Raw genomic sequence first — 19,878 nt, 5'->3', positions numbered from 1 at the left:
TTCCAGTTACATTATTTCTTTCCTGTACCACCCACAGAGTAAATGAGTTCAGTGACCTTATGGACAACCTATTGTCACAAAGTATTTTCAATGACAATAAAGCCATAATTTCTGGGAACTATAACATAAACTTACTAAAACATAACGATCACCCACCAACAGATAATTTCTTAAGCACAATGCAATTGCTCAACTATTTCCCTCATATATCCCGCCCAACAAGATTCCCTGACAACTCTGCAGCTTCTCCTTCCCTCCTAGACCATATCTGGACTAACTTCACAACTCCTTCCTCTCCTGGTATCCTTCTCTCTCTCCCTTAAGTGACCACCTTCCAATATTTCTAAACCTCCCAATCTTAGAAAAGCTTAACAAGAACCATAAAATATTCTTCAACTGGAATTCCTTATTAATACACCAAGATACAACAAACATAAACTGCAACATATTTCTGGACACAGTATACAATATTTATTACTCTTCCTTCCCTAAGGTAACAACAACACTTATCAACAAAAAGGCTACAAAAGCCATGGATCACCCAAGGGATCATCAAATCTATCCAACATAAATTCATCCTATATAAAGCATATAAATTAGGAATGATTAACTTTTTTTATTATAAAAACTACAGAAACTACCTAATTAACATTAAACTCGCTAAGAAAAATTACTACCTACAAAAATTCTCAGACTTTCGTTTAAGTACTAGGAAATTATGGAATACAATAAACAAACTAAAACTCTAATACCAAAATAAACTCAAGTCAACTCAGTTGACTGTTGAGTTTATTATATTTATTATATTTCATTATATTTATTTAAGAACACCCCACTTGAAATATCAGAAGTATTTAATGACTATTTTCAAATACTGCCCCTGAGCTTGCACACAAATTGCTACACACAGAAACCCACTATAACTTTTCTCCATGGAAACTACCTGCACTCCATGGTGACGCCCCTAATTACAAATCATGATACAACAAAAGTTATATCTGCCCTTAAAAATAACGGACATGATACAACAAAAGTTGTATCATGATACATGATACAATCATAATACAACAAAAGTTATATCTGCCCTTAAAAATAATGGACACTTAGATGAGATACCAGTTGATATCATTAGGAACCAGTACTCACTAAATATACCCAGACCCACCCAATTTAACATTATACAAACATTCACCAATGTATCTAGGACATAAAATATGGAATAATATTCCATGTCACACCAAACACTCACCCAGCCTATTGTCTTTTAAAGACAAATTTAAGAGACATGCTCACCATACATATTATTCTTTTCAACCAGTCAATCAATATAGGTGTCTTCCTTGACAGGTTAAAACTTGCTAAAATAATCCCAATTCATAAAACACGTTGCTAAAATAACCCCAATTCATAAAACACATTGCAAGAAAGATGTATCAAATTACAGACATATCTCCACATTACCAATCTTCTCAAAAATATTTGAATCATTAATGATAAACCAACTACTACTATTTTTAAACGAAATGGAAATTTTAAATGAGACAATTTGGTTTAGACCAGGATTAAGCATTTTGATGCATTAAACACCTTTACATCTCTGATCTTTACACAGCTCTCAATAATAACAAATCCATCGTTTCCATCTTCATCGACTTCCACAAAGCCTTTGACACAGTCCAACACAAAATTCTCATACATGAAATGTATCACTACGGTATCCATGGATGCATCCATGACTGGTTTATGTCTTATTTAAATAACAGACAACAGTATACTGCTATCAACAGTACATTATCTCCAATGAAAACTGTAAACCTAGGAGTACCACAATGAAGTATACTGGGTCCTATACTCTTTCTCCTATACATTAATGATATCTCCAATGTATCTGATATACTTCATATTATATTATTTGCAGATGATTCAACACTTTATATGACAGGAGGAAAATCAACTGAGGCAAACCAACTAAGGCAAGTATGGAACTTAAAAAAAATTTCAAACTGGTAGTTAGCTACTAAACTTACTGTTAAATACCTCTAACTCTAAAACTTACTACATGCTATTTACCAAAACTATTACCTACTATCAACCTTTACCCAATCTAACTATACTAAATGATGACATCTTTGTAAGTAGGGAAAATCAAATTCCTTGGAGAAACGTTTGACAAAAATCTAACTTTTAAACCACTTATCCAACCTGTCTAAGATTATCAAGAACTATTCCACTCCTCCACAAAATAAAACATCTTGCCCCAAATAATGTTCTTAAATGTTTGTATTACACCCACATATATCCTCATCTTATCTATTGTAATCCTATTTGTCCCAAACTTATCCTTGTCATCTGTACACTCAATGTTCTACATAAAAAAATTATCAGAATAATAACCAACAGTGATTACAGTGAACATACACCTCCACTATTTAAACAACTGAATATCTTAAACCCTGCTGACTTAAACAAAACTCAGTATTGCATCTTACAAGTATCAAAGAATAAATTCTAGTACACTGTAACTACAAGACACAACCTGTGCACAATTACCTAACCAGGAACCAGTACTCACTAAATATACCCAGACCCAATTTAACATTATACAAACATTCACTAATGTATCTAGGACATAAAATAACGAATAATATACCATGTCATACCAAACACTCACCCAGCCTATTGTCTTTTAAAGACAAATTTAAGAGACAAGTTGTCCTCTTACTAGTCACACATTGCAATCTACAGATAATAAATACTGATACATTTCTACACTACTATCATAGATATTATAATATTATTATATTACATTACTAGAGTTACCATCATTGTGCTGTATTATTAGTTTGATTTATATTAATAATAATAGTTCCTATTAGCTTGTATTATCTCTTCTACTATTTATAAAATATGTTATTAGCTTGTATTACCTCTTCTGCTATTTTATAAAATATGTTATTCACAAAATTATAATTTTTTCTTGCTATTCCCCATAAAGCTCCTGCTTGTAAAGGGCTGTTTGACCTACTAAAAATTGTATGTAATGATATATGTATACATGTCAAGCATAATAAAGTGTTTAAAGTGTGGGGATGAGCAGATGGTGGCTGGTTATGTGTTCAAAGTGATGTAGACCCTGAAGGTAAAAACTACATTTCTACATCACCCACATTGTTGCCAGCATCTCAAGTTCAATCATGGCATATCTCGTCCTTGTGTCTGATAAGAAGCATGAGCCACACTAAACCAGGCATAAGGGGCCTCCACCGTGGTCCTGCAAGAGGGCCATAGCCAATGCCATTATTACATTGTGTGTGTCTAGAGAATGGTGGGCAGGTGGTGGGCAGGTGTGAGTCAAACATTGTCAGTTGTGGTGGACTGGCCAATGCCACCTCTACCTGATGAAAGGCTGCATCATGATCATCTGTCCACATAAACATGTGTCATGGGCTCATCACGGATCAAAGTGGCTATACAGCTGCAGAGATCTCAGGCAAGAATTTGTCCTGCTGGTTAACAAGGCACATGAAAAATCTGTGGTCAGTAATGTTGGGTGGGGTTGCAAAGTTGGGAATTTCTCGGATTTCGTCAGGGTCAGCACTGGTGCCCTCAGCTGACAACATGAAGCTGCAGAACTTGAACACAGGTTCAATGAGAACAAACTTATCTGCATTAAGTGTGATACTGTTCTGGTAAGAATGGTGTTGGTGCAGTAAAGATGTGGTGGTAGGTAGGTCTTGGTTGTAAACAAGAACATCATCCACCACTTTTAATCTCTAAACAGTGGTGGTCATCTATTTAGGCACAACCTGGCAGCTCACACACAGTGATGATCATCAAGGCATGATTTTTTGAACCTAGAGTTTTGAATTCAGACATTTTCCTCTTCTCTATCCTAATTTTCAGTTCAAAGCTGGATGTTGCGTCTGTGCGCAACAACTTAACCTGCTCTCATGCCAACACTCTTGAATCTTTTGAGTTTTCCACCATCTGGCTATAACTATAGTCACTCAAACTGTGCTGTTTACCTCTCACCTAACTCTCAAACTGTGCTGTATACCTCTCACCTAACTCTATCAGAAATTTTTGATTACTTAACTTACAAGGTAAAGCACATTCTGACCCTCTTCTTTTTTGCAGAGATCTCCATTCTTGGAGACTTGAACATTCACCACCAGCTTTGGCTTTACTCTCCCTTCACTGACCATCCTGGTGAACTAGCCTTTAACTTTGCTATCAATCCTCCATGACCTAGAGCAACTGGTGCAACATCCTACTCAAATTCCTGACCACCTCGGAGATACACCCAACATTCTTGACTTTTTCATAACCTCTAATACTTTTGCTTATGTTGTTACCCTATCTTCTCCATTGGGCACCTCCAGTCACAATCTCATATCTGTATTTTGTCCTACTGCTCCAATTTCTCCTCAGGATCCCCCAAAGCAGAGGTGCCTCTGGCATTTTGCCTCTGCTAGATGGGGGTACCTGAGGAGGTATTATGCTGATTTTCCTTGGAATGACAGAAAACCATGTCAAAAAACCATCTGTGTGCTGAGCACATAACACAGGTAATAGTATCTGGCATTAAGGCGTACATTCCTCACTCTCTCTTGACCTAAACCTTCCAAACCTTAGTTTAGCCTGCTCTTGTGCTATACGTAATAGAGGTGGCCCACAAAAGGTACTTGTGCCTTCCACCACCTGAATCTCGTGCGCTTTATATTTCTGCCCAGAATCATGCCAAGTCTGTTCTCCAACTAGCTAAAAACTCTTTCATTAATGTAAAGTGTCAAAATCTTTTAAGATATAACTCCCATCATGACTTTTGGCACCTGGACAAAAACATCTCCAATAACTTTGCTTCTTCATCTTTTCCTCCTTTATTTCAACCTGATGGCATCACTGCCATCTCATCTATTTCAAAAGCTGAACTCTTCACTCAAACCTTTGCTAAAAACTCTACCTTGGATGATTCAGGGCTTGTTCCTCCCTTACCTCCAACCACTTACTACTTTATGCTATCTATTAAAATCACTCACAATAATTTTTTTTCCATGCCCTCACTGGCCTTCAAAGGCTTATAGACCTGATGGGGTCCCTCCTATTGTTCTCCAAAACTGCCTCTGTGTTTGCACCTTGCCTAATCAAACTCTTTCAACTCTATCAACATCTACCATTCCTTCTTGCTGGAAGTTTGCCTACATTCAGCCTGCACCTAAAAAGAGTCACTATTCTAATCCCTCAAACTACCATCCTACTGGTTTAATTTCCTGCCTGCCTAATTTTTTAATCTATCCTTAACAGGAAGATTCTTATACATCTATCACTTCAGAACCTTCTATCTGATCGCCAGTATGGGTTGTGTCAAGGCTGCTCTACCGGTGATCTTCTGGTTTTCCTTACGGAGTCTTGGTCATCCTCTTTTAGAGATGTTGTCTTAGACATGTCAAAAGCTTTTGACAGTCTGGCACAAAGCTTTGAATTCTAAACTACTCTCCTGTGGCTTCTATCTTTCTCTGTAATGTCATTTCAAGTTTCGTTTCTGACCGTTCTATTGCTGCTGTGGTTCTATTGCTACTGTTCATTTCCCAAATCTATTAACAGTGATGTTCCTCAGGATTGTGTCCTGTCACCCACTCTCTTCCTATATTATTCATCAGTGGAGATATCTCCTAAACCAAACTTGTCCTATCCACTCCTACAGTCACAATACTAGCCTGCACTTTTCCACATCTTTTTGTTGATGTCCAATGCTTCAGGAAGTAAACAGTTCATGCAGGGAAGTCACAGAACGCCTGACTTTTGATCACTAAAATTTCTGATTGGGGTAAAGCAAACTTAGTATTGTTCAATGCCTCAAAAAACTCAATTCCTCCATATATCAACTCAACAGAACCTTCCAGACAACTATCCACTATTCTTCAATGACACTCAACTGTCCCCCCTCTTGTACACTGAATATCCTTTGTCTGGCCTTTACTTATAATCTAACCTGGAAACTTCACATCTCATCTCTAGCTAAAACAGCTTCTATGAAGTTAGGCTTTCTGAGTCATCTCTGCCAGTTTTTCTGTACAGCGAACTCTGTACAGGGGCCTTATCCATCCATGTAATGAGTATGCTTCACATATATGAGATGGTTCCACTCACTTTTTTTTAGACAGGGTGGAATCAAAAGCTTTTCATCTTATCAACTCCTCTAATTGACTGTCTTCAGCCTCTTTCTCATTGCTGCAGTGTTGCATCTCTTGCTATCTCCTACTGCTATTTTCATGCAAACTGCTCTTGCAGTCTTCCTAACTGCATGCCTTCCTTCCTCCCGTGGCCTTGCTGCATGAGACATTTTTCTCTCACCTCTACTCTGTCCACCTCTTTAATGCAAGAGTTAACCAGTATTCTCAATCATTCATCCCTTTCTCTGGTAAACTCTGGAACTCCCTGCCTCCTTCTGTATTTCCACTTTCCTATGACTTGAACTCTTTCAAGAGGGAGGTTTCAGGACACTTATCCTTAAATTTTGGATGATTCTCTTAACATCTCTTTTGGAACTGGCACCACAGTGGGATTTTTTCCCTTCTTTGTTTCCCTTGGCCAGTAACCCTCTTACATAAAAAAAAAAATAATAAAATAAATAAATAAATAAATAAAAAGTCCCAAAGTTATATATAAAATAAATAAATAAAAAAAATCAAGTTCCAAAGTAATATTAAAGTTATATTTGGGCCTAGTCAGACTTCATGTAGATTATGCTATGCAGTTATAGTCCCCATATTATACAGGAAGGACTTTTTTTTTTTTTTTTTTTTTTTTTTTTTTTTTTTTTTTTTTTTATCAGTACAAAGGATACTGTATTCCCTGTATCTAAAAAGATACAAGGAATGAGGGATATTTCTTAACAAAGGAGACTGAGGCTTTTAAATTTACATCCCTTAAAGAGGCATAGGTTAAGAAGGAACCTGATTGGGGTCATTAAGTGTAGTACAGGATATAACAAGGGTGGTGTAACCAAAATTTTCAGGATCAGAAATCAAACTAGAATAAGAAGTAATGGGTTCAATCTTAAAAAAAATTGAATTAAAAAGTGATAGGAAGGAATCAATTATCAAATACAGTGGTAGATGAATGGAATGGACTTTTAAATCAGGTTGTTAGAACTGAGTCATTAGGGAGCTCTAAAAGAAGATAAGGCAAATTTATGGATAGGTTGAGAAATGTAGGTACATTTCATGCAGGGACTGACACATGGAGGCCTGATGGCTTCTTGCAGTTTCCCTCATTTTTTGTTATTATTATTATGAAGAGATACACAATCTTCTTGCAATAAGAGTTCAGAAAGGAGCAATGTCAAAGCCAGTATATTAAATAGTTTGAAAAGTCACCTTGCTGGAGAAAAGGGTGACTTTAAGCACACTTTCAGCCAGAAGGGAAAGGTGAATGTTAATGCACATATATACCATTTCCAAGGACAACATGAGGAATTCCATTAGAACTAGAAGTCTTCTGAGTATCAAAATCTGAGATTATATATGATGGTATAAATTTTGCTAAGTACAACATAGTCAGATGGTAAGGTGAAGCCCAGAATCATTTAGGATTAAATCTTCAGCAAACATTTAGAATGAGTTCATGTTGAGACCACAGAGCAGCAGTGTCATCTGGATGAAAACTGATGGTAAACAGGAAAGAAAAAAATTTGTTGGCAATACCTTTAGCAAGTGACAAAAAGGTGAGTTTTGCTAAGGTTCAGAACAAAATTCACATGTTTTCAGTCAGGAAAATTTTCAAATAGATAGATGGATGGATGACTGAGGTACAACTTGTGAACTGCCTCTCTATCTTGAACAGCACAAGTACAAGCTGTGTAAAACCCAAGTTTACAGCTTTAGGATTAGAAAAATGAAAAGTGAACCTCCCTGTTTGAGTCATCTACATTATATGCTCTGTGCAAAAGACATGGATCCCTGACATGAAAGCAACATTCAAAATAATGATATTGTTCCTTGTGTTATCCCAATCTGACCACAAAAAGAGAGAGAGACATGAAAAATATGTTGAAGGAGTCTTACACAATTTTAAGCATTTGATAACTTTTCCCTTTCACAACAATCTCCTAAAACTTTTCCCTTTCACAATGATCTCTTAAACTCTTGTAAAGCCTTCTATCTTTCTGGAATACATGCATCATATCACTGTAGTTTTATGGATATTTTGTAACCGATTACTATTTTTCTTATGCAGTATTTGTGAAATGTGACACAGCATGCCTGCCCATACATTGTGTAATTTTCTTAAATTTTCTTTCATATTGTATTGTGTATGCTATTATTTTATTCACATGTTTGTAGGCCTCTGTTTGTACTACTACTACTACTACTACTGTAACCACATCACTTGTCATAGCTGTAACCACATTGGAGACCTAAATCCACAACACACCAGTTTACATTATCTTCCCACAGTGAGCTGCATACCTGTTATCGCTGGAGCTTGTGAACCCCACACTTTAAAGATGACATGCTCCTCTTGGTGTCATCTGCTTTGTCTCTACCTCTTGCAATGTTGGTTGTTTGTCTTGAGCTGGCACTGTTATTACTGTCTATCTGGCACTCTGAAATTTTGTGCAAAAGCTCATTAGCAGCTCTGACCTCAAATTATGCTTAAATAGTTACATTCCAATATATTATGATAATAATGGGACTACTGAGGCATTTAATCATTCATATACCCGAGAAACACATTACATCCACACTTTGTTACAAACAGTACTCTAAACACTTTGAAAATAATAAACATTATTATTTAGTCTTTTAAGATGTTTGCTAATTTCATCCTATGCTGTAGACTTAAATTTATTTTTTTCTGAAGTCTAACCCTTGCATTTTCTTCATTATAAGCAACTTGCAAAGACAGGTAAATGATTATAGGACAAACCAACCAGACAGGATCATAAAAAAAGGGCAACTCCATCCACATCCACAATATGAATGTAAACATGCCATAAGGGACAGTTTTGACAGTCTTCAGACGAGTCACATTTGCCACATCAAGTTCTTGGGTCATATGCTGAGAGAAGAGGGCTAGATTGCTTACTAAGTAAAGTGGAAGGAAAAAGAGAAAGAGGATGTCAGAGAATGGTATTAAATGAATGTTTGCTGGAAGATATTGGTGAAAGATAATGTGTAGTGTAAGTTGTGAGGATGGCTGATGAGAGGGAGGAGTAGAGGTCCATGATCCCTGACGTCACAAGACTGGCACCTCAGTACTAGTTTTCTCAAGTTCTGGAGAGTTAGCCCTTCTGATTCTTATAATTGTAATGGACTTAAAGATCAAGTGTACCAGTTTGAATCTTAAGGGAGTACTTAGTTCTTTACCAGTGATGAGGATGTGACTTAAGTTTCCTCTGTCTAGCCAGCAAAAAATTAAGCATGTTACTTGGGACAGTTTTGGGTTCTATAGGAAAGTGGTCTCATAGAAAAAATAATTAATTAACATTCATATTCTTGCATCTAATGTTTTTTGTAATTTTAAAATATTCATCAAGCTTACTGTTTAAGGTATTCTGTTAGTTATGGTATGTATAATAAAACAATAAATGCTCTAACTCAGAACAAGGATTGAGCAAGTTATGCTGCTTATCACAGTCAATGAAATTAATAGACTGAACAAAATAGGTTAAATATATGAACTTTTCACGCAAGACTCATATAGAGTATAACTATAAATGTTCTTTTTTTTTTCCCCCACCTAAAGGAACCTGGCCAAGGAAGACTGCTTATTTGCCACTTTGTAAAACACTGAGCAGGAACATTAAAGTGCATTGGCCAATTTAGATGTTCCTCTTCTGAAAGAGTTGAAATTTTAGGAAGGGGAAATATAAATATGCAGAGTTCGAGTTTACCAGTGAAAGGAATGAAAGTGAAGATCTTGCAATAGCAAGGTGAACACAATCATGGTTTGTGGAAAGACTTGGGTAGCTAGGCCACGGGAGACACCAGGCAAATCTTTTTTTTTTCTTCATAACGGTAACCATAGAAATAACAGTCTGGGTAATAGAGCAAAAGATGTAAAATTGCAACACAATGTAAGAGACTGATGACAGTTGTCAGAGGAAGGGAGCTGGCAAGACATGAACCATTTTACTCCACATTTCACATAAGGATAGATTAATTCCCTATACAAAGTTAGTACCCAAGATAGAAACCAAGATAGAAAAAAAATGCACAGATAATACAGAACAAAACTTTATGAATATTGTATGGAATGCTGAATTGAGTTCTGTAAAAACAACAGCTTAAGGATACAAGATGAGGGGAGGTTAAGGAATAACCTCCTGTTGGTGTAGCAGTAGATGAATAATATTGTAATGTGAGGAAACCATACCCTTATCAATAAGCTCAACTTGGTAAAATGCAACACTCAACTAGTTAAATCACTTAGGTAAAATGCAACACTCAACTAGTTAAATCACTTAATTTAACTCTGATTTTCAAACATTTTTTTTTTTTCTATTTAACATGCAAAAAACTAGTCTATGCACCTTAGTCTTACAACTTTTTTTTGTTTTAAAAAAATACTCAACTGAAAACCTGTGCCATTATATATTAGATGAAGGACTGAAGATTTTTAAGCTGGGATAAGACCTGAATATTTCAAAATTCTAATAATGCAAAGAGTTTACATGAGTGACTGAGGTGATAATAGTTGAGGAAAGCTTGAAATCAAAGATGGAGTGTTTGGATAGAGAGAGGGAGGCTCATCTGTCATGACCATTTTGGGACACATCAATGGAAGAAGCAAGGTGTCAGAATCAATGGAAGAAGGAAGGAATCAGAATCTAAGTATATAAGATTCAGACAGGATATTACGCCACTGGGCTATCATTTACTTATGTTACGCAATTCTAGAGGTGAACCTATTACCTTAAGCCATAAGGGCATGCCGAAACAAACAGGCATTAGAGAACAATTACATTTAATAAAAACCCAAGCAGTGTATCATGAGTAGAAACCATCAATAAGCTTCCATATGGTGTTAGCACCACCCACGGGCTATCTCCTTTCCATCTTTTCCACCATAACCCAATTCACAACGAAATTCACATCACATGGAACAATAAATAACATCCTAGTAAAAAAGGTAAGCTTATATTACAATATACAAACTAGAACAATACTTATGTTTGGCAGTCACCCACAAGAGGCCAACACCTTGCCACTCCCACTTCCAGAACACAAGTGAATCCAGTAGCCGGGCAGCAGGCTGACATGACAAGTAGTGTGACGTGGCGGGGTTAACTACCAACCTAAATTCAACCCGCTTAAATTATCCCCTTTACATGTTACACATGCCAGAATATATATATACACTAAATAATCAATATAACATTATGGATAACCACTACCATTATAAGGTGTCATGTCCACAGTTATTACACACATAATAACAAAATACAAAACATAGGCCTGATACAGGGGTAGCTTAACTAGTTAACTATAGTTAATCAGGCCTGATACAGGGGTAGCTTAACTAGTTAACTATAATTAATCACCTCACACCTCCCTCCTAAAGATAAAAACACAGGTTTTTATCATATAAAACATAAAAGTTAAAAAAGCATTAAAGAATATTACAGTTCTATGTGAGCCTGAGACAAGGTGTCTGCAATCACATAATGGCATCCCTTAATATGACAAATTTCCAGATCATATGGTTGTAGAGCCGAACACCATCTGGTAAGCCTTTGGTTCTTATTTTTCATCCTGTTTACAAAAGTTAAAGGATTATGGTCACAATATACAACTATTTTACCATTACTATGCTCAAGGTAAACCTCAAATTTTTCTAGGGCAATCAACAAAACAAGGGCCTCTTTTTCAATTGTTGAATAGTTGCATTGATGAGTTTTGAATTTTGTAGACAAATAACATACAGGGTGTAGCATCTTTTCAGAACTCTCTTGCAACAATACTGCACCAGTTACATGATCACTTGCATCAACATGCAGAAGAAAGCGTTTGTTAAAGTCAGGACTCGTAAGTACAGGTTGGGATGTTAGAATCCATTTAACTTTCTTGAAGGCATCTTGACATCTTTCTGACCAAACAAATTTTCTTTTTGGACTTACAAGATCTGATAATGGAGCAATTACATCAGAAAAATTTTGACAAAAAGCAACGGTAGTAGCCTGCCATGCATAAATAAATAAATAAATAAATCTTAATAATTGTCTTCTATTAGTAGATACAGGTAAATCATTTATGGCTGCTACCTTTGAATCTATTGGGACCACTCTTCCACTCCCAACCACACACCCCAGAAAACTCAAGCTACTATACCCAAGTTCACTTTAACTAAATTGATGGTAAGGTGAGCTTCTCTAAGCCTTTTAAACAAACATCTGAGGGTTAGTGTATGTGTCTGCCAGTCATTCGAGACTGTAATTACATCATCCAGGTAACCATACACATTCACCAACCCATCAACCACATTGGTGATTAATCTTTGAAAGGTACAAGTGCATTACATAAGCCAAATGGCATTACCTTATATTGGTACAAGCCTTCAGGGGTTATGAAAGCAATGATGATCTTTGCCCTATCACTTAATGGCACTTGATAATAGCTTTTAACAGGTCAATTTTTGTCAAGAATGTAGCACTTCCAACTGAATCGATGATATCATCGATTTGAGGAAGAGGAAATGAGTCACTTAACGAGTTTGTGCATTAACTCTGCAGCAGTCTCTACACATCCTCATGGACCCATCTGCCTTTGGAACCAATAAACAAGGGGAGGCCCACTCACTCTTACTCTTCTCAGTCAAATTATGTTTCAACAGAAACTGAACTTCTTCTCTTAATATTTCTTTTTTTTTTGGGGTGACATCCTGTATTGTGCTTGTTTAACTGGGGCTGTAAGAAACTGAACTTCTTCTCTTAATATTTCTTTTTTTTTGGGGTGACATCCTGTATTGTGCTTGTTTAACTGGGGCTGTGTTTTCAATCACCACAATGTCATGCTCAACAACAGTACTTTGCCTTGGAACATCAGAGCATAAATCCCTAAACTCATACAAAATTTCCTTAATATCAACTTCCTGCTCTGCACTCAAATGGACAAGTTTACTTTCTAAATTCGATAAAACATTAGAATTATTAAGCTTCACATCACATTTTACATCAAATTCATAATTAATAGGTTCATTATACACAGCATCCTGACTTAATACCTGTACTTGATCTTCCTTATGACAATCTTCTTGATCATCTCTAGAACAATATTCTTTTAACAAATTGACATGTACAACTCTCTAAGTTTTATGACGACCTGGAATAGATATTATGTAGTTAAGTCTGTCTTCTCTTCCAATCACTTCATATGGACGCTGGTATCTTGCTTTTATTGGGAATTTCCTAATAGGCAAAAACACCAAAATCTTATCTCCCACATTAAATTCTCTTTCAACAGAAGAAACATCATGGTGAGCCTTCATTTTTTTCTCTGTGCAGCTGACAAATTCTTGCTTGCAAACTCCTGCACTTGCTTTAGTCTATCTCTTAATCTTGCCACATAATCAGTTAAACTGGTATCCTCTTCTTCATCTATCCAACTCTCATACAACAATTTTAATGGTCCCCTTACATCTCTACCAAAGAGTAGCTCATTTGGGGAAAATCCTAGACTGTCTTGTTTAGTATTGTGGATACCATATAACACTAATGGAATTCCTTCATCCCAATTCTTGACAGACTCCATACAATATTTTGTTAACAAAGATTTCAAAGTTTGGTGGAATTGGTCAAGTGCACCCTGACTTTCTGGATGGTAACAGGAAGCTAAGTGCCATTTAATTCCTAGTGTTGCTAAAACTTCTTTAAATACTTTGGAAGTGAAATTCGTGCCTTGATCAGACTGGACTATTTGAGGAAGACCAAACTGCGTGAAGAATCTTATAAGGAGAGGAGTAATAGATTTGGTGGTTATGCTTCTCAAGGGCACGGCTTCAGGATAGTGGGTGGTCACATCCATGACAGTTAGTAGGAACTGATGTCCCTTTCTGGTTTTCTCTAAGGGACCTACACAGTCTATGATTACCCTATGAAATGATTCAGAAATTACAGGGATGGGTTGCAATGGAGCTCGAGGTATTACTTGATTTGGTTTACCAGCAATTTGACAAATGTGGCTGTTCTTATAAAATTTTGCAACATCAGAACTCACTCCAGGCCAAAGGAAATACTTCAGTATTGTATATAGTGTCTTCTTAACACCAAGATGACCACTTACACGATTGTGAGCTAAACTAAGGACTGTCACAAAAACATGTTGGCACTACAATCTGTTTAACAATATGCCATGTCTCACTTTTGGGAACTTAAGGCACAATTTTTTCATAAGGATACCTGACTTAAAAAATAACAGACAGAATCATCTTCACTCTCAGCCTCTGAGACAGCCTCATCCAAAAGATTGCCCAAAGAGGGATCTGCCCTCTAAGCTTCCACCAACATCTTACGAGTCACAGGAACATCACCTATATCCACTGTGGACTTTGAATCACTACTAGAATTATTAACAGGCTCCTCACCAACCTCATCATGAATAGCCTCATTAGTGAATAGCTCATCCAAATTATCAAGATCAACATCAGTGTCTATGGCAGTGTCCTTTGACTGGCTCCTAGTAACAACACACGAAGGGAACAGTCCAGAATGCTGTTCTGTCAACTTTACTGCAGGATCAAAATTTAGAGGATTAGAACAGACTACAGGATCAGGGATTACACAACAGCCAGCAATATCGTTACCTAGAAAAAATGTAACTCCCTCAACAGGCAAGGAATCCTAAACAGCAACAGTTACAACCTGCAAAATTATGCCAGACCTTAAACAGAGTCTGCATAATGGTAGTGTAATGCACCTATTAATGCCCTTCAGTACAACAAACTCCCCAGTGTATGAATCCTCAACAAAAGGAACAATACTCCTTACCACAATACTGTGAGAGGCACCTGTATCACACAGGATACTGACAGGGATGGATGGACTGTTCTCAGAGGCTGACACACTACCCTCAAACCTGAATGGTTGGAACAGCTGTTGACACTCATTACACATGGTTAAGACAGGATCACTCACATCTGCTGGTTTAAAGACATAATTAATAACAGGTTTGGTGTCAGACCTATACTATTCTTTCCTCTCTAACTTAGGACAACTTGCCACAAGATGCCCTGGCTTCTTACAGTAATTCCAAGTTTTAGTGTCAAAACCTGAACAGTTCACACTTTTCCCAGCATAATCAGTACCCAAAGACTTACCAACATAATGAGCTATGTTCTAGTCAGGGTAACTCTTTCTATTAGCTTTATGAATTAAATTATAATTTTCAGCTAAGAAAGCTGCTCTATCAAGTGAATCTACCTCTTTTTCACACAAATATACTCTTATATCATATGGCAAGGTGTTCAAGTATTGTTCTAGTATCATAAGCTCAGATAACTGGTCAAAATTTGTTACTCCACGAGAAACAATCAATCTATTATGCAGTTTTCTTAACAAATGTGCATATTCAACAAAAGTTTAATTGGAGGTCTTAACTGAGTTACAAAATTTAGACTGATAGAATTCTGGAGTTAACTAATAGGCTTACAAGTAGAAACTATCAATAAGCTTCCATATGGTACTAGCACCATCCACGGGCTATCTCCTTTCCATCTTTTCCACCATAACCCAATTCACAACGAAATTCACATCACATAGAGCAATAAATAACATCCTAGCACAAAAAGGTGAGCTTATGTTACAATATACAAACTAGAACAATACTTATGTTTGGCAGTCACCCACAAAAGGCCAACACCTTGCTGCTCCCACTTCCGGAACACAACTAAATCCAGTAGCCAGGCAGTAGGCTGATGTGACAAGGAGTGGGACCTGGCAGGATTAACTACTGACTTAAATTCAACCTGCTTAAATTATCCCCTTTACATATTACACATGCCAGAATAATAAATACTAAATAATCAATATAACATTATGGATAACCACCATCACTATGAGGTGTCACGTGCACGGTTATTACACACATAATAACAAAATACAAAACACAGGCCTGATACTTGGGTAACTTAACTAGTTAACTATAGTTAATCACCTCACAATATGAATATCTATATATATTATTGATTAAATAGACCCAATGCCACCTGGAGCACAAATTGAAAAGAGAAAATTTACAATCTCAGATATGAGAAAGGAGAGTGATCAGCAAAGACAAAATACAAAAAAGAAAAAAAAACAGGTTGTTATAAAGCAGTGAATATCACTAATATGAGTAATAATCACAAAACAAAACTTATAAAGAAAATCCACTAGATCAATTCTAAAAACTATTAACTAAGCAGTGAATTTCCACATCAAAACCTTTATAAGTGCTTAATTTGCTTTTAGAGATAATTGTCACTAACTTAAAAAATTTCAGACTGGAGTATTTTCATTATCTCTGGAATTGGTTCCTTCTGGTTCACAAGAGAATGAAGTGAGGATGGATATTGCATGGTTCGAGAGGGGAAATGTTGATATGGAACAGAGCCATAAATTAGGTGTGATGCACTCTGTACTATTACTTCTGCAATGGACAAAAACCACTAAGAAACCAAAGATGGGACTGCTTATATCCAATTTTACCTTCAAAGAAATATAATACTGCATCAAGAAAATTAGTCAGAGAATCCAATCTGACTAGACAAAATTACTAAGGCTACAAAGCTTTCCTCAAATTAGTTCTTAAATAGTTCCTCAGGTGTCTTGATACTTTTCTAGATAAAGGTTCAAAACAAAGGAACAATGTAAAAAACAATTTAATGGCCCTCAGTTAATCAGACCAATGAATGAAAAGTGAAGATACTGGTTAAGTCTAATGTAGCTCAGTTGCAAAGTCAGAATATTCATGTAGAGAATATACTGAGTTAAGTGCATTTTTTTAAATTTTATTATTATTATTATTATTATTATTATTATTATTATTATTATTATTATTATTATTATTATCATTATTATTATTATTATTATTATTATTATTACATATACATTTATTATATATTTATTTTTTTTTTATTTTTTTTTTATTTTTAATAGGAGAGGTACTGGCCAAAAGCAACAAAACTGCAATAAAAAAAAGCCCACTGAGGTGCCAGTCCCCAGAGTTGAAAGGGGTAGTCAAAAATTACAGGATAAGTGTCTTGAAACCTCTCTCTTGAAAGAGTTCAAGTCATAGGAAGATGTAAATACAAAAGCAGGCAGGGAGTTCCAGAGTTTATTGGAAAGAGGGATGAATGACTGAGAATGCTGATTAACTTTTGCACTAGGGAGATGGACAGATTATAAAAGCAGCTCGCATGAAAACAGAAATAGAAGACTACAAGAGATGCAACATTGCAGCAACGAGAAAGAAGCTGAAGACATTCAAAGGAGAGGAGCTGATAAGACAAAAAGGCTTTTGATTCCACTGTCTAAAAGAGCAATATGAATGGAAACCCCCCATACATGTGAAGCATACTCCATACATGGATGGATAAGGCCACTATACAGAGTTAGCAGTTGAGGGGATGAGAAAAACTAGCAGAGATGACTCAGAACACCTAACTTCATAGAAGCCTTTTTAGCTAGGGATGATTAGGGATGATATGTGAAGTTTTTTTTAGCTAGGGATGATTAGGGATGATATGTGAAGTTTCCAGTTTACATTATAAGTAAAGGACAGACCAAAGATGTTCTGTGTAGAAAAGGGGGACAGTTGATTGTCAATGAAGAAGAGGGGATAGTTATCTGGAAGGTTGTGTCGAGCTGATAGATGGAGGAATCAAGTTTTCTGAGGCATTGAACATTACTAAGTTTGCTCTGCCCCAATCAGAAATTTTAAAGAGATCAGAAGTGAGGCAGTCTGTGGCTTCCCTGCATGAACTGTTTACCTCCTGAAAGGGTGGATATCTACAAAAAGATGTGATGGTATCATCAGCATAGGAGTGGATAGGAGAAGTAGTTTGGTTTAGAAGATCATTGATGAATAATAGGAAGAGAGTGGGTGACAGTACAGAACCCTGAGGAACACCACTATTAATAAATTTAGGACACCGTCTACCACAGCAGCAACAGAACAGTAAAGTAAGAAAAGGAACTTTAGATGAATTTACAGAGAGCAGGATAGAAACCATAGGAAAACTCTCACTCAAAATATTAAAACTTAATGTGGGCAAGCCTCCAAGACTCCCATAGGGAGGGATAACTACTAGCCTAACCTAAATTAATAACTATCTAATGAGAAAAAATCCAGAAATCAACTGTCATAAATAAAATGAAGACAAAGTACTGAGCAAGGTGATTCTTATTAATCCTATAATTTCATGAATTTCACATAATAGCACTGATCCTTATGATTACTATTCTATCACTATTTATTCATGATGGTGTAATGATAGAAAAGCCTCAAAACAACAAATAATACCATGAGGTCACCCCTAAAAAAATTTTAATAAATATTTGCAATTTTGCTGGCAGTGTTACTAAAAACTTTAGACATACAACTGGGCTTCAGATTACTCAGTACAAGAAGCTGTAGCCTAAATGGTTGGTCACGAATATCTAAGTGAATTTGTATATAAACTGGAGTCATATTGATCAACTACTAGTTCGTGACCAGTTTTTTTTTTTTTTTCTTTCTTTACTATTTTTTATTTAATTGTTAGTCTGACTGAAGTATCTTTCTGGAGCTTCTGGGCCTGTACCTTCCTCACCCAGTCTTGGCTGGACTCAGGGTGAGTTGACCAGCCTATTCTGTATTCCTACTTCAGCAACTCCTGCTCTTGGCAGGTCAGAATAGGTGACAGATGAATACACCAAGGTGAACAAGTGAACAGCCAAAACAAGAAGCAACACAAAAAGATTTTAAAAACTTCCTGTTAATTCAACTCATGCCATTTGAATTTGCCACCCTCTTACTACAACACAGACTCAACCATACCAGAGGACACCTTTATACCCTAACTGCATGCTTATCTATGAGGAGGGTGACAATGATCTGCCCACTTCACATCCAAACAATCGAATTTCATGTATGGTTTGGACAGATTCTGGCAATGCTAGATTCTGCTACATTAAAGTAATGGAAAATCATGATATATTTTATATATATATATATATATATATATATATATATATATATATATATATATATATATATATATATATATATATATATATATATATATCATCAGTGACCTTTTATTTATTTGCTTGGAAAACTTGGTTGGTATTTTTATTTGATATATATATATATATATATATATATATATATATATATATATATATATATATATATATATATATATATATATATATATCAAATAAAAATACCAACCAAGTTTTCCAAGCAAATAAATAAAAGGTCACTGATGATTTTCAATCCAGTGTTCGGGATCTTACAACACAACACACTGGAGCTCTTGTGGCCACGTGAGGCTGTTCGTATAGTCTGAGCTAACAGACAATAAGGCACAAGCACCCAAAAAGCAAGCGGACAGACAATTCGTACCTGTGGACAGCTGGTAACAGAGACACTATCTACGAACTGCTCCTACAGCGCGACATAACACACGGAAACACACTGCCTGACCACCATAGCGCATTGTTGGTCAAGAATTGCCACGTCTCGCCATATGTTGTTTACTGAAGCATCATCACTCTTGCTTATTCAAGTCTAGTGGATTAGTAAACTATTGCCAAAAGGTGTGTGTGGGGGGGGGAGGGAGAGAGGAAGAAAAAAAAAGGTCAAAAGGAAGACAAAGCATGAGATGGAGAAGCTTTTCATGTGAAGAGATTAG

The 19,878-nt window shown here is 36.1% G+C and overlaps 2 long non-coding RNA genes across 2 annotated transcripts in view; one reads left to right on the top strand and one right to left on the bottom strand.

Moving 5' to 3' along the window:
* LOC135101268 (uncharacterized) overlaps positions 1 to 6,810 on the top strand; it is a 41,151-nt gene extending 34,341 nt beyond the window's left edge. The window contains exon 6 of the long non-coding RNA XR_010269183.1: positions 1,919 to 6,810. This is a non-coding gene — a long non-coding RNA (uncharacterized LOC135101268). The remainder of the gene's footprint in view (positions 1 to 1,918) is intronic.
* The window catches only part of LOC135101269 (uncharacterized), a 29,148-nt gene extending 9,410 nt beyond the window's left edge, over positions 1 to 19,738 (bottom strand). Inside the window, exons 1-2 of the long non-coding RNA XR_010269184.1 lie at positions 19,590 to 19,738; positions 8,472 to 8,608 (exon numbers count right to left, since the gene is read on the bottom strand). This is a non-coding gene — a long non-coding RNA (uncharacterized LOC135101269). The remainder of the gene's footprint in view (positions 1 to 8,471; positions 8,609 to 19,589) is intronic.
* Between the last annotated feature and the right edge of the window lie 140 nt (positions 19,739 to 19,878).

This window comes from Scylla paramamosain, chromosome 6, assembly GCF_035594125.1.
Source record: "Scylla paramamosain isolate STU-SP2022 chromosome 6, ASM3559412v1, whole genome shotgun sequence".
Classification (NCBI taxonomy): domain Eukaryota; kingdom Metazoa; phylum Arthropoda; class Malacostraca; order Decapoda; family Portunidae; genus Scylla; species Scylla paramamosain.
The sequence above is the reverse complement of the archived record's forward strand: the minus strand, read 5'-3'. Positions and strand labels throughout refer to the sequence as shown.